This window comes from Rhagoletis pomonella, unplaced genomic scaffold (genome assembly GCF_013731165.1).
Source record: "Rhagoletis pomonella isolate Grant_MI unplaced genomic scaffold, Rhpom_1.0 Rhpom_scaffold_00004, whole genome shotgun sequence".
In the NCBI taxonomy this organism is placed as follows: Eukaryota; Metazoa; Arthropoda; class Insecta; order Diptera; family Tephritidae; genus Rhagoletis; species Rhagoletis pomonella.
The window spans coordinates 18,855,473-18,869,682 of NW_023458558.1; the positions used below are offsets into that span (position 1 = coordinate 18,855,473).

The following is a 14,210-nucleotide window of genomic DNA, read 5'->3' on the forward strand; positions in this document are numbered from 1 at the left end:
TGGTTTGGTGGGCCACAGGCCCTGTGTTTCTTTTAAAATAAAATATTGACTGTTAGTTGAGTTGTTGAACGGCTGGTTCGCTACTAGGCTGCTGCTGGAAATGGCAATGAGGCCGATATGAATAATAAACATACATACATACATATGCTTAGTATGTAAAAACAAGAAATATTCAGCAACAATGCAATCATTGGTAGTTTTAGTGACGTTTGGTATATGGTTGTTGTATCACTTGATTGTTGTTGTTGCCACCATTGCAACAACGTTTTAGCAGCACTGATGCTTATGATGCAGCATCTTTTTTTTTGGGGTTTTCGAACAAACTTTTTCAGAGGTAGTGTGCTAATATTTACAAAACATTGTACGATTGCTTGAATATTTTCTCATATTTACACTGTGGGTCGACGTTGGACTGATCGCATTAACTATTGCTTGTGAATTTGGTGCTGTCTCCAATTTAAGTTTTTTGCCATCAATTTTTGTCTTTTCTTCTGACTATCATCACCCATTGTGCAATATTGCATATAGTTTTATGCGCCGTTGAAAATCGATGCGCATTCAAAAAAAAAAAATAAATAAATCGAACCAATAGTAAACATGGACGTCTTGTCGATCATAAACATATGCACAACATAACAGTTTTGGCCTTTCGGTATTTTTATATACATACATATAATTTTTTTGTTTTTGTTTTTACTTTATCAACATTTCTGATTCGCCTGTTTGCTTTGCTTCGCTCTCTTCACTTGTTCCGAAATTGCAAGCGCTGGTTTTTGTGTTTAATGCTGCGGAACGATTAATGCGAACACCAGGTAATCAATGTTAACTATCAGCACAGCCAGTTTGTTTACTGTCCGGCAAACAGAGGCAGTGGAAATAGTACCAAACAGGAGTGTGATTTTGCAGTAAATGCAGACATATGTATGTGCGTATATGATTTACAGGAACTAACGTATACATATGTATATTTACATACATATGTGTATAAGTATTTTATTTGCCGCACCAATGCAATAAACCTGTTTTATTTTGTATGGTAAATGATATGGATTTTGTTGAATCTCCTTGGATTATTTGCCTAGTTTATATTCTATCAGATTATTCATGTCTTTGTTTTGTTTTGTATTTATGAAGACCTTATTTGACAAATTTGAAGTTTTGTAGGAGGAGCAAAAAACTTTTGAAATTTGTACGGGAATGATTACACCGTGCGGCAGTAAATTTTATACAAAAAAAATAAATAAATATATTCGCGAAAATATGGGTAAATGATAGTAAAACTGCGTAATTAGTTTTTCTCTCTGATGTCAGGACTTTTTCTAAAAGGACTTTGAAATTTAAAAAATTTGAATTTCAAAGAATTATTTAAAAAATTCAGTGCAATGTAGGATAACAATAAAGGTATCATATAAGAGAAAAAAAAATCTGTGGAATTATAAGAGAATACATTTTTTGGCGCATAAGGACGAATGGGATGGAAAATGTGATTTACAAAATTTTTTCCTTAAATACCCTTGAAAAATTGCAATATTTATTTTTGAAAAAAGTATTGTTTGAAGACTAATATACACACGACGTCATCATTGAATTTCCTCCTGCTAACTTTATTAACTTAAAAAGATAAAATTTGCTAAAAACGTATTTGCAATACCTATTTGTCCTTGTAAACCAAAAACCCTGATTATTTTTAAATTCTACACTACTCTTTTTTACGCTGTACTAAACATCCATAATTTGATATTGTCATACAACGGGGAGGAACCTACAGTTTTACGCCGACTCCGAACGGCGATTGTATTTTTACGAGAAGCTGTTTCTCATAGCAGATATACTCTCGGAAGTTTTGCCATTGCCTGCCCCCTATGGAGTAAAACTTATTGACGAGTCGTCAGCGCTCACATATGATCTAAATTTATTCTTCAAAACTTGCAGTGGTTCAGTGATCACGAGCTATTCAATAAGTAGTAGACCATTGATTAGGGTACTTTCCCACGTATCATACTGTTAATCTATATTTAGATATAGAAACAGGTAAGTAGTTTTCCCTTGCGTTTGAAAAAGAGTATCAAATAGTTGCTACTAAAAAATCTGAAAATTTATTATTTCAATAAGTAAAAAAAAATACATAAATAAGTTAAAAAATTAATAAAAGAAGAGAATATCCAATGCTGACAATAATGAGATCTTTTAGGTAACTATGTGGGTACTTTTGTCTGTAATTTTTCAATACCAAAATATGTTGCTTCTGTTCTTCATTTGCTAAACATATTTTATTTACTGTAACTTACCAATGATTTTTAGCAATTTTTTTTGTTGACGATGTCAGCCAGTTTCTTCCATACGAAGTATGTTCGACGATTTTTTTTTTATATGGAGAAAATTAGCAACACCTTCAAGCAAAAAAGATTTCCCAAAATCAATGGTAAGTCGGAGCTACTTTTAATTTAGACTTTGTTATACTAAATTAAATGGGCTACAAAACTGCATACTAAAAATATTTATTAAAATTCGAATTAAAATGCTTGAAATTTTGACGAACGTTTGTCGACCTTTTTTTTTTGTACAAAGAGTGCACCTCGGATTTATATGGTTTTTGTTAAAAAATTTACTATATTTTTATAAAAAACAATAAAAATTAAAAAAAAAAAAAAAAATGGCTAAATCTAGTTTATATGTGAGTGTCGTAAAGTTATAATAAGCACTACTAGTGAACTCGCTTGGCGTTAAAACGCCCAAAATTGAATTTCAAAAACCTAAAAAATATTCCAAATATTATTCATAGTTATAAGCGATCAAAGTGCCATATTTCATCTAAATCCGTGCAGCCGTTTTTTTAGTGAAGAGAGGTCACGCATAGTGCAGGTTTTGAATTTCATCAAAAAAAATAAAACTTTATCGCACATCTACGGGTTAAGGTCTGTAATTTGACCTCCCAATTTTGAAATTCAAAAGAACGCTGAAAATCTAATGACTACCTATCACGCAAAATGCCGTTCCGTTCCTTATTAAGCTGGATGATTATTATGTAGTTGCAATTGGTAGTGCTTCCCACTGCAATTATCCAGATAATTTTTTTCCTCTACAAAATGAAATTTATTCCATCTCAATCCGACGAACGAGTTCAACCAATTCAGGCTCATACACAAAGTGAGAACAGTCAAATGTTACTCATACGTCCTGGTGCACTAATACTAACTCATAAAAAGTTCATAAAAGTTATCAATAGAAATAAGTGTAAATTAATCCGAACCTTTTTACGAAAAAATGCAATCAGCTTGATATATCGCTATCTATTTAGTACAAGTATATGTACATACATATACGTATATGTGCATATGTATGTGTGTTTGTAAATAGTGTAAGCTCCAACAGTCCTAACAAAACTCAGTATTTGACTTTTATATACACACATACAAGTACATGCATACATATGTACATGTACATACGTAAAACTATAAATAAGAGACAGGGAATGTGAATGGGTTGCACTGTGTGCTCATCGTTGCATGCAACACATTGTCCTTCTGAGTGTCAGCGTTGCAATAGCCGCATTAGTGCACGTAACGTAACGGCAACATGTTTTTCTTTTTGTAATTGGGTCAAATGCACATTTTAGTTGAAATATGAACGCAAGAGCGAGCAGAAACACAAAAAAAAAAAGTAAATCCAAAACAAAAACGACCAAAAACGAAATGAAAACAGAAACGAAAACGAAAACCAAAACAAAGCTAGGCTATATGTACGTATGTACATATGAATGCAGCTAAATGCAGCAATAAGGAGAGAACGTTTGGCTCAAACGCTAATGCTAATGTACATTTGGCAATCGCATGCCAGCGAAGGCAGTGCAACCACGTCTGCAAAATACAAAAACATAAACAAAAACAAAAACTAAAAACTAAAACATATGTATGAAAAGTAATTAGTGCAAATGTGGCATATGCGCGCATGAGCACTGCCCCAAAGAGCAAGTTGTGTGGTGTTTGGGGCGTTTATTGTTGTTGGTTGGCTCTGTCACTGCCACTCATTCAGCGGCTGCCTATTCGACCGCTAGCTAGCTCGTTCAGTAGTTAAAAGCGATTGCCGCTAAAAAAGTATAAAATGCGTATAAACGAGTATGTATGTATGCGATTGCGCTTGTCACTTGTTGCTTGCTTGTCGCTTGCAAGTTGCTACCAGTTTCACTGCTTGCAGTTGGTTGGTTGCTGCAATGTGCTATGCGCTTAAATGGCGCGTTGGCGCACTAAATTATGGTCGGTAATTATTTCCATAATTTTCTTACTTTAGTTGTGCTTCTTAGGTCATTTTTCGCCCATTTGATTGATGGAGCGGCTCGTGGCAGCTGAAGAAGCAGCAAAGTTAGATGTTTTATGGGCGCATAATTTACAAAAGGGATGTGATTTACCGCGCAGTTGATGGTGGATTGCCATTAAAAAAAAAAATAAAATAATAATAATAATGATTTAAAAAGTAAGAAAACAACAGATACGGCTGTCAAAAACAGGACGTTTTCATTTAATGCCATATTTCCACTTGGCATGGAATGAATGACTCAGTTAGACATTACATTGTATTTGCGTAATCAGGTTGCAAATATTAATCATAACTTAAGTGTCTAGCAGCATTATATTTTTTAAACAACACACATTTTTTTATTATTACAATGTCTACTCGAAATTCAGTAGTTTTGAGTAGATGAAACCAACCCAATTTAAACTTTTTTTTTCAAAAACAACTTTCATTTGACAGCAGTAAAATATTTAATTAATACACCTTATTTAGATAACTTACAACTTTATTTTGAAAATTTTAATGGATGTAATGAGTTAAATAACTTTGGGTTTCAAGGAAGGTGGCAACCGTATTTAAAAATAAAATCGAATGTCCAATACTTCAAATCAATTCAGTGACTATTATTTAGTTTTGTTATAAATAAAAAAACTAAATATCTGCAATCTAAACCGCTTTATTCAAGGAAAGAACATACTTTTTTACTCCGAAACCCAACAGTGAAAGCCCTTGTATTTTGCAACGTGATGTTCCTATTTTCTTAATTTAAGCTTTCAATATTTTAAGCAAATTCTAGCCTTTAATTTCGATGGAAAAAATATATTTTAAATGACCAAAATTTTCGTCGTTTTATGTTTTTATAAATTATTGAAATGAAGTGATACCTAGTTGTTTAGGATTTTTTTTTTGGATCGTTTCAGACTCATATATTTCGTAATATTTTCAGGACTTTTTGATGAATTTTGGGATTTGTGATTTTTCGTGTTGTTAGTCGTGGCATATTTCAATAACAATCTACAATTTTTGAGTCTCGTTTTTTAATGCAAAATCAAGGCGAAAATTTTGCCTGCTATTTTTTTTTTTAGCAGAAGCGGTTATTATTTTTTTTTTTACTTAAGCAATTATAAAAAGTTAATTGATTTATAGTTTTTAGGTTTCTGCTAACTGTTTGGGAGTTTCAGTGCGATTCCGAAACTTTTTTCGGGAGTTTTCTTGACATTTACAAATTCCTCATGACTCTTCGTGTTTCATTTGGAACTTTTCGAGGTATTTATCCATGCAATTTTCCTTTTATGCATTTATAAAATATATAAAAAATCGAAAACCGTCGCCCATTTCCCCTAAAAAATAAATCATAAAAATACAGTAAGAAATAAAAAAAATCAAGACATTAAAGGCTTGTAATTTAAATTTTTTTATTATAAAATGAATCCTCGATATGTGCTGAATATGGTGTGCAGTAAGATACTTCTTTTTATAGAACATTATTACATACGAAAGTATCTAGGTTTTAAAATATACATTTTAAGAAAATATAGATTTTTAAACAAAATATTGTGACTACCAGCTATTTATTAATTTTGCTATGAAACTGCAGTATTTGAAATTTCATATTTACATATGTAATTCTATTCCTCAGCAAGCAACAAAATCTGAGTGCAGCTACGAGTTTTCAATTTAGCAATAGATATTATTATTATTTTTTTTTGAGAAACCGCGCTGTGTGGGCCCTTAGCCTCGAACTGTCATCTGTCTAAGTAGTCACCTGAACTTAGAATGCGCCAAGTCATCTAATTCAATGCTTTCTTTTGTTAATTTAATTATTGTTTTTTTTATCAACTCACTACCCTCGAACCTAAGGTAGGCAGGCATATCTACATACATACATATATTTATGTTGATTGGTATGTATGTTCAATTACATACATGCAATCAAATTAATAGGTAAGATTTCCAATAGCACAATTATGAATTCTGATGAATGATTTTCATTTTTGCTATCAAAATTTATATTTTTACAACTGAATAGCTTAATTAAAAGCTTAGGTTAGAAATAGGAACGTCGAGCGTGTAGCCTAACCACAGCGAATAAGCAAAATTTATTTGTTTAACTTAATTTTCTAACAATAAACTTGATGACAAAGCTTTTGAAAAATGTTTGTGCTAAGTCCTAATAAACTCACAGTGTTTTCATTCGTATTGTTCGACAGCGTACATAAATGCGCGTAATTGACCTTCTCATCAAGTGCCAAGTGTCAATGAGCTGAATATGAGCGTCCAAAATCGTTCACATACATACATATGTGATATAAAAGTATTTTTATTAAAAGTCAATCTTTATAGTTTGGTCAAATTTGACAATGTCATTGGACGACGAAAGAAGGTTAGTTTGTTTGTGGATATAAATAAGTATGGATGTCCCAAAACCGCATATGTATGTTTATAATTGCTTACACCTACATACCTACATACATGGATACGGGCAAGTGTGTACACATATGTACATATATACACAAACACAATTTGGCGGAAATGTTATACATAAAAGGCTACATCCATCCAATTAAGGCATGTAAACTTTGCAAAGTTCAAGGGAAACTTTTTTTTTTTTATATATTTGGCGGCTGTTAGCCTAACTTTAGTTTACATAAGACTCGGGAAAATTCAATAAATTTTCATGCAAATTTTCAACTTTTTAATACGATTTTTTTAGAGTTTGTTGTATGCAGTTTTGTAGCTCAATATATTTTAATATAATAAAGAAAAGGTTTGAAGTAGCTAGGACTAATCGTTAAATTTTGGCAGTTTTTTGTAGGCAGTTTCTTCCGAACAAAAAAAAATCAAAAATGCTTTTTATGGAAGAAATGCAACTCACCTTCAACAAAATAATCTTAAAAATCAAATCGATTTTTGACTAACTTCAAACTAGCATTTTTGGTACTGGAATTAATTGCGATAAAAAACTGCATACTCGAAAAAATTCTAAAAAAGCTGATAAAAAATTTAAAATTTAGATGACTATTTTTATATTTCGCAACATTTGCACAAAGTTTAAAAATTATACTTTTTGTTGTAGTATGAACAATATTTTTATAAAAAAATAGTGGGAAAATGGAGAGTAAATATTTTTGCATGTGGTTCATTCCACAACAAGAAAAACATAAGAATATAATTTCTAAACTTTGTACAAAACTCCAGAAAATTCAGCAAATTTTCATGCAAAGTTTAAACTTGTTAATTAAATTTTTTAGAATTTTTTATTTGAGTATGCAGATTTGTAGCCTAATTTTATTGTAATAAAGTAGAAGTTCTAAGTAGCTAAGAATTACCGTTGATTTTTGGCCATATTTTTATTACGCAGTCTCTTCCATAAAAAAAAAAAATCGAAAATACTTTATGTGGAAAAAATTAAAAACACCTTCAACAAAAAAATAAGTCTCAAAAATCAATGCGATTCTTGACTAACTCTGAACGTGAATTTTTTATGCTAGAATTTAATGGGCTAAAAAATAGCATACTCAAGGAAATTTTAAAAAATCTGGTTAAAAATTTGAAAATTTGCATAAAAATTTATTAAATTTTCGCGAGTTTAGAAATAAAATTTTTGTGTTTTTTTGTTGTAGAGTGAACCATTTATAAAAAAAATAGCGGGAAAATATGAGAATAGAAATTTGTGCATATTTTGTGCAAAATTCGCTGTGCCAATACTTTTTGCCGGCAGTGTATCTTCCCTTACCGGTTATTTGTTTGTTTGGTGATTCCCAGTAAGTGAGCATGATAACAATCTAAGTTCACTTTTTATTAAAAAAAAGGGTCAAATAGACAAAAAAATAAATTATTAAAAAAGGGTTAAATAGACACAAAATCAGAGCGTTCAAGTGTTTAAAATAGAATTTTTTTTCAATATCATACTCATATGCATTGCCTCCAATTTGTTCGGCGGCGATAAAATCATTTTGTCAACAAAAATTCGGTATCATATCATATCATATGTACATATATGTATGTATTTACAAATGTGTAGGATTCACCAAAGAAATAAATACTTTTTTTTTCTAACAAAGGTTTGTATCTAGATAAGAGCAAGCGTCGTGCTGGCATACACACATATGTACATACATTGATGAAGTACTCTTTTAGAACACCATATGCACTCTTTAAATAGTACTCAATATTCTATTTCTCCTACGGTATGTACATACGTGCTGCTGTTTAATTTTATTATCAATATTTTTGTTTATATTTTCAACATGTATTGTATTCTAAATCAAAATTTCCTTTCACAAAACATATTTCTTTCACTTTCATTGCCAGCTGTTATTTTGTGCAAGTGTGCTACTATTCTGGCTTTGCATGCAGACGTTTCCAATTACAAACTTTTTATTTCTTTTAGCTCTTTAATCACCACTTCTACTACACTTATCCAATCGATATATAGAATTACAGCCGTATTGCATTGAATCCAAGGCCAAGTAAACGATTTGCAACGAACTGCATAATTGTCCACCGAAAGAATTGAACAAAAATAAAGGTTGACCACCTGAATAACTGGCGCCTTTACTGCCGGTTTCATGGACCTACGCACACTTACTAGTTAGTAGCTACTACTCGTACGCCAGGCTAATATCTACAGAAAGTGAAAAATAAATAAAAAATGAGCAAATTTTTATGGGGGGCCGCTATCTACATACAACACCGTTTATTTGGCACATGAGTGCCGCGTTTTACTCACTTCTACATTGTACGCCTACTCACATCTACAAAGCGCTCGCACATGAAATGCTTATCGAAATTTATCAAATAAGTACTTCAACTAGAATGATTAAGACAACCCCGCTCAAGCAATTAACTCTGTGGACATTTGACGAAACAACTTAGGTGTGTCTTTCACGGACATACAAAATAGCATAAGTCGACAAAACATATTTTACCGTCAAAGAGAAAAATGTTGCCATCCGTAAGAAATATTAAACTATTTTATCGCTGTTCACAACCTTTCAAAATGTTTTGTTTGCAACAAATGCATGTTTTAATTTAAGTAAAATTTATTGCTCTGACGATAAAAATAGGTTTGCCGACATATGCTATTTTCTTTGTCAGAACTTTGTTCACCTGACTGTTTGCCCTTATCTCTTCTATGAAAAGGAAAAAGGCTATGAAAGCGATATTTGTGCCCAGCGGGAAAGTTTTACAAATTGGTTGTTGTATAGCTCTGAGTAAAGTGAAGTGTGGTAAATTAGTTAATTTTTTCTCATAGTTTTTAGATAAATACAAAATCGTTTTTGTTTTTTTAATTTTTATTATTTCGATGAAGCATAATCGTTATATTTTGATTTACATTTATACCCTCATTCTTAACCATTAAGTTTAGTTCCCAGCTTTTAAGAAAACAGTCAAGAAAAAAATTGGCATTATTTGAAATTTTGACATCTGATATTTCACAGTCTCACTCTTCCATAAAAAAAATATGGAACGGGCATATATTTCTGTTGCAAACATGGGTTGCCTTGTGCTAATTTTTCAATAAAAAGCGTAGCAAATTTCTTAAGAACTGCATACTGCCTTAAGGAATTTTGACACAAAAAAATTGTTTGCCATTTCTTGTTTTCGTAATTTTATATGAAGTTTTTGCTTTTCTTGAGAGATGGATACTAAGCTTTGAGAGAAGATTGCGTTTTTATGACAGTCTTAAATTGTTTGTAATCTACAAAATTAAATATGAAAATAACGGTTATGTCATAATCGGAAAAAATAAAAATCTTAAAATAACTATTATTCTTAATGTTGAGAAATCCAACTTTAACGGTTAATTTTTTTTTTTTTTATTGTAAAGATCATAACCGTTACGGACACAGCTCCTTCTAAATACCAACAGATGGCGATTTAAAAATGTCTTAATTTATATTTACGCTTAGTACAAATAGTTTGTGTACACATTTCCTGCTGGGCTCCTTTTCATACTGTGTTTATGCATTTACGGAACTCAATACATATCTGTGTCTTTGAATTTTCATTGGTTTTTTTTTGTATTGACTTTTCTGTAATAACACTGACCGGGCGTGTGTTGCACTTTGCAAACAAATCGGCTGATTAAAAGTTTCACTATGTGAGTGGGTTACCTGGCATTCTGGCAGTACGGTTTTGCCAACTGGTCGGCTAATTAGTGAGCGTTTGAATGCTGCATGTGTGACGACGCTGTTGTTAGCCACGCGCTAATGCGTCTTGGTTGTATTCTTTGTACTTACTACTACAGTTATTTTTGTTAAAATGTAAACTTTACTTTTTTTTTATAAGTATTTTTTCCATGCAACAATTGCTTCCTGGGTAAAATTTAATATTTAAATATGCAAGATTAATAATCTACAAAATAAAAATATTATTTTTTTCTTGGCAGCGCTGAATTAATAATATTTAAAATATGCCAAAGAAGTTCTGCATTAATGGTTGCACTAAACTTTCAGAAATATAATAGGCTGCGGAGCAGGGCAGAGGAATTCTTTATTTATAGAAACCAGAACAGAAGAAACGGGTGCTCCCTATCAACAACCGGCAACTGTTTCTGAGAGAAGGTTATTAACTTTCATATTGATGAAATATTTTTGATCAGTGCAATAAATATAAATGCTAAAAGCTAGTAAGCTTGTTGTTTTTTTACGGCATACTAGCACTGCTAACTAGCTAAATACATATATATATATATTGCTATTGAAAATTTTTTAAATTGCTTGAAAAAATTGTAAACCTCTCAACAAAGAGTTCAAATAAAAAAAAAAAACAACAAAATAAGCAAAATTCTCAAGAAGAGCCAACATAAAATGTCTGCGGATATTTTTTTTTAGGTATAAAAGCAAAATCCACTAAAATTCGTACCTTACTAATCACTTTAAATATTGCACGAATCATACTAGTACATTGATACAAACATAAATAAATATGTACTTATGTAGATATACATACATACATAATTCGAAGCAGAGGTATGTAAATACATACATACATACTAGTTTTACAAATCACTGACCCTGGGATGCTTGCGTGCGACTGCGTATAATTTTAAATTCATTTGATTTAGGTTAAAAGCGCCAAAGTACTAATTTGAATATTTAAAGATGCCAACGTATATGATTCGGTATATTTTAGGCATTGGAAAAAGAAGAAAGTTCAAGGTGGCTTATATGGGGAAAGAGGTCAGGGTCACGTGAGATTTATTTGAGTCGCATTAAAATTTGTTACAACTGGGGAGAATAACTGCAGAATTGGCATATTTTTTATTTGGTCTAGAATATTTTAATTTTATCATGACTGCAGCTTTTCAAATTATGCCAATGTAGATTAAAGAAAAAATAAAAAATCAGTTAGAAAAAGATCAGAAAAAAATTTTAATAATTAAATATAAGCAAATTGAGTTCATCATTTAGCAGTGTTGTTTTTATAAAACACTGTCATATATATGTATGTATAACTAAATATGTATAGAAATAAGTACTAATGTTTGTCTACTTTTTAGCCAATTTTTTCTTAATTTTATTTCAAACAAAGCAAACATTGATTGGCAAACTGATTGAATTGCTGGTGCTGTTGTTACGGCCATTGCAACAACTTCACGGTTGCTATCACTAAATTTTTTTTGTTGGTTTATGAGTTAAACATACTGAAGCATTAAATTACAAAATTTTTACGTTTTGTATTATCATTTTCTTGTATGTACATATGTATATACCTATTCATTTCATTTTAATTTAGCTCTACGTACATACATATGTGTCTGTCTGCACATGTTGTTGCTTACGAATCAGATGCTGCTGTACTCAGGATGGCCAGCTTCACTGATCACCCAGTTCGTTTCATTTTGGGTTTCAATATTTTGCAATATGATTTAAATGTGAAACCTATGAAGTAGCCAGCCATCACCCATCAGCCAGCAGCAGCAATATTCAACACTTGAAAATCAACAAAAATACAACGCAATGTAAGATGAATTGAAAAGAGCAAGCCATACATACAAACATACAAACATGCATACATACATACATACGTACATATAAAAGTGAAAAAAAAAACACCAAACAATAGTGAACCGAAATGAAGCAGCAAATGATGAGACCAAAGTGATCAACTTCGGCGGCTGGCTACTGCACCAAAAGCCAACAACATCGTCCGTCCCCCAATAACCAACCGATCAACGCAGTTACCAACTTGACGAGTAATTCGTCGAACGGGCACAAATATCTACGCGTGTCTGTTTTTTTTTTGTTTTTAATCTGGTTGTTGTTGTTGTCGCGTCTTCTTCTGCTTTTTATTTAAGTTTTGTAATTTGACCATGAATATTTTTTCCCAATTTATTTTTTCTCGTTTTCGTTTTTTTTTCAATTTTAATATTTTCTTCTGTATTTTGCTCGTATGCACATACATACATATATCATCGGTTTAGTATATCTGGTATATGTTTTAAAGTTGAAATTGTAATATGCCCCAATTCTTTCAACTCATAAATGATGCAGAAATACGGTATTAAAAATGCAGCGAAAACAAGCAGAAAAAAGTACATTCAAAAAAATAAAAAAATATTTACACTTGCATGCATACATATACATATGTATGTTGGTAAAGAGACAAAATTCATTGCTGGTCTAAACAATCTTCTGACCCAAATTTTCGGCTATCGCGAGAGCTCCACGTGTACTATTTACATACACACATACTTGTACATACTCTCAACTGTCCTACATGTGAGGGTCGCCTCATTGGTAGGTTGCTAAAGGGGTGTGCGGTTTGTATTGGTGAGTCAAATAGGAAAATGTTTTACTTTGCAAAATTTTGGCCTATTTTTTAATTGTCTTTTTTTTGGCTTTCGCATGAGCTACAGCGAATTATTACGAAAATGTCGTGCCTTCTTGCACATTTATGTACATACATACATACGTAGGTAAGTAAGTGTGTGTGTGTGTAATTTCGCATAAATATTTTCTTTAAAGAAATCATGATCGCTGACGAAGCTTCGTGGAACGCGTGTTCTTTATTTTGCTGAAGTATAGTTGAAAAATGCGCAGGTGTCATACAAAACCTGTTTAGAAACGATTTATAAAAGTCTGTAAAAGTAGCCGGCTATCCTTGAACTATACTTCGGTTCCTTACTTTGATAAAGCAGTGGCTGTTGACAAATCCTTTCTTATGAGGCATAGTTAATTGGCACATTGATGATTACAATATTTGTTTTAACCTAACACAACCTAACTTAACATTTTTGCATACTTAAACAAAAAATAAATAAATAAAATGGCTTCTAGCTGACAACGTTCTTACAGCAAACAAGCGTTATCGCACACCATCTTCAAATCCGAAAATATAACCGCTTGGGGATCGTACAGAATCAATGTAATTAATACAAAAAAGGAGATAAAACAGTAGTTTTCCAGCTAGAGTATAATCACGAAGAAATAAATATTGGAGATAAATCTTACAAAGTTATTTTTGTAAAAAAATCGACCTTCATTTTTTTAAGTTGTGCCCCTTAAAAAACGTGCGCGATATGTAAAATATCTTTTTAATTTAAACAAATCATATAACGGTATTGTTTTATTTTATCAAATGTTTTTTTTTTCAATATGGAGGTATTTTCACTTTTCTTTTGATGATTAAAAAAAAGTCGGGCTCATGTTATGTTATTTTTTTACTGAATCTCTTTTTAATATAATTTAATTTTGTTTTTATTAATATTTGTTATATTTAATTTTGTTTGAGGTAATTTTTCTTAGCTTTGTTTTATTTTGTTTTATCTCTTTTTATAAAATTGTTTCTATTTATATTGCTTTTTGTTACAAATTGTTTTATTTAATTTTTCTTTTCTTTCATTATTTTTGTTCTCATTTGTTTTATTTTAATTCTTTTAACTTTTTGTTTTAATTAAATGGGTATTACAT

General features: G+C 31.2%; 1 protein-coding gene across 1 annotated transcript in view; it reads right to left on the minus strand.

The window, feature by feature from the left end:
• Positions 1 to 14,210, minus strand: part of LOC118737162 (elongation of very long chain fatty acids protein-like) — a 92,396-nt gene that overhangs the window by 77,475 nt on the left and 711 nt on the right. The gene's annotated exons all lie outside the window — the stretch shown is intronic.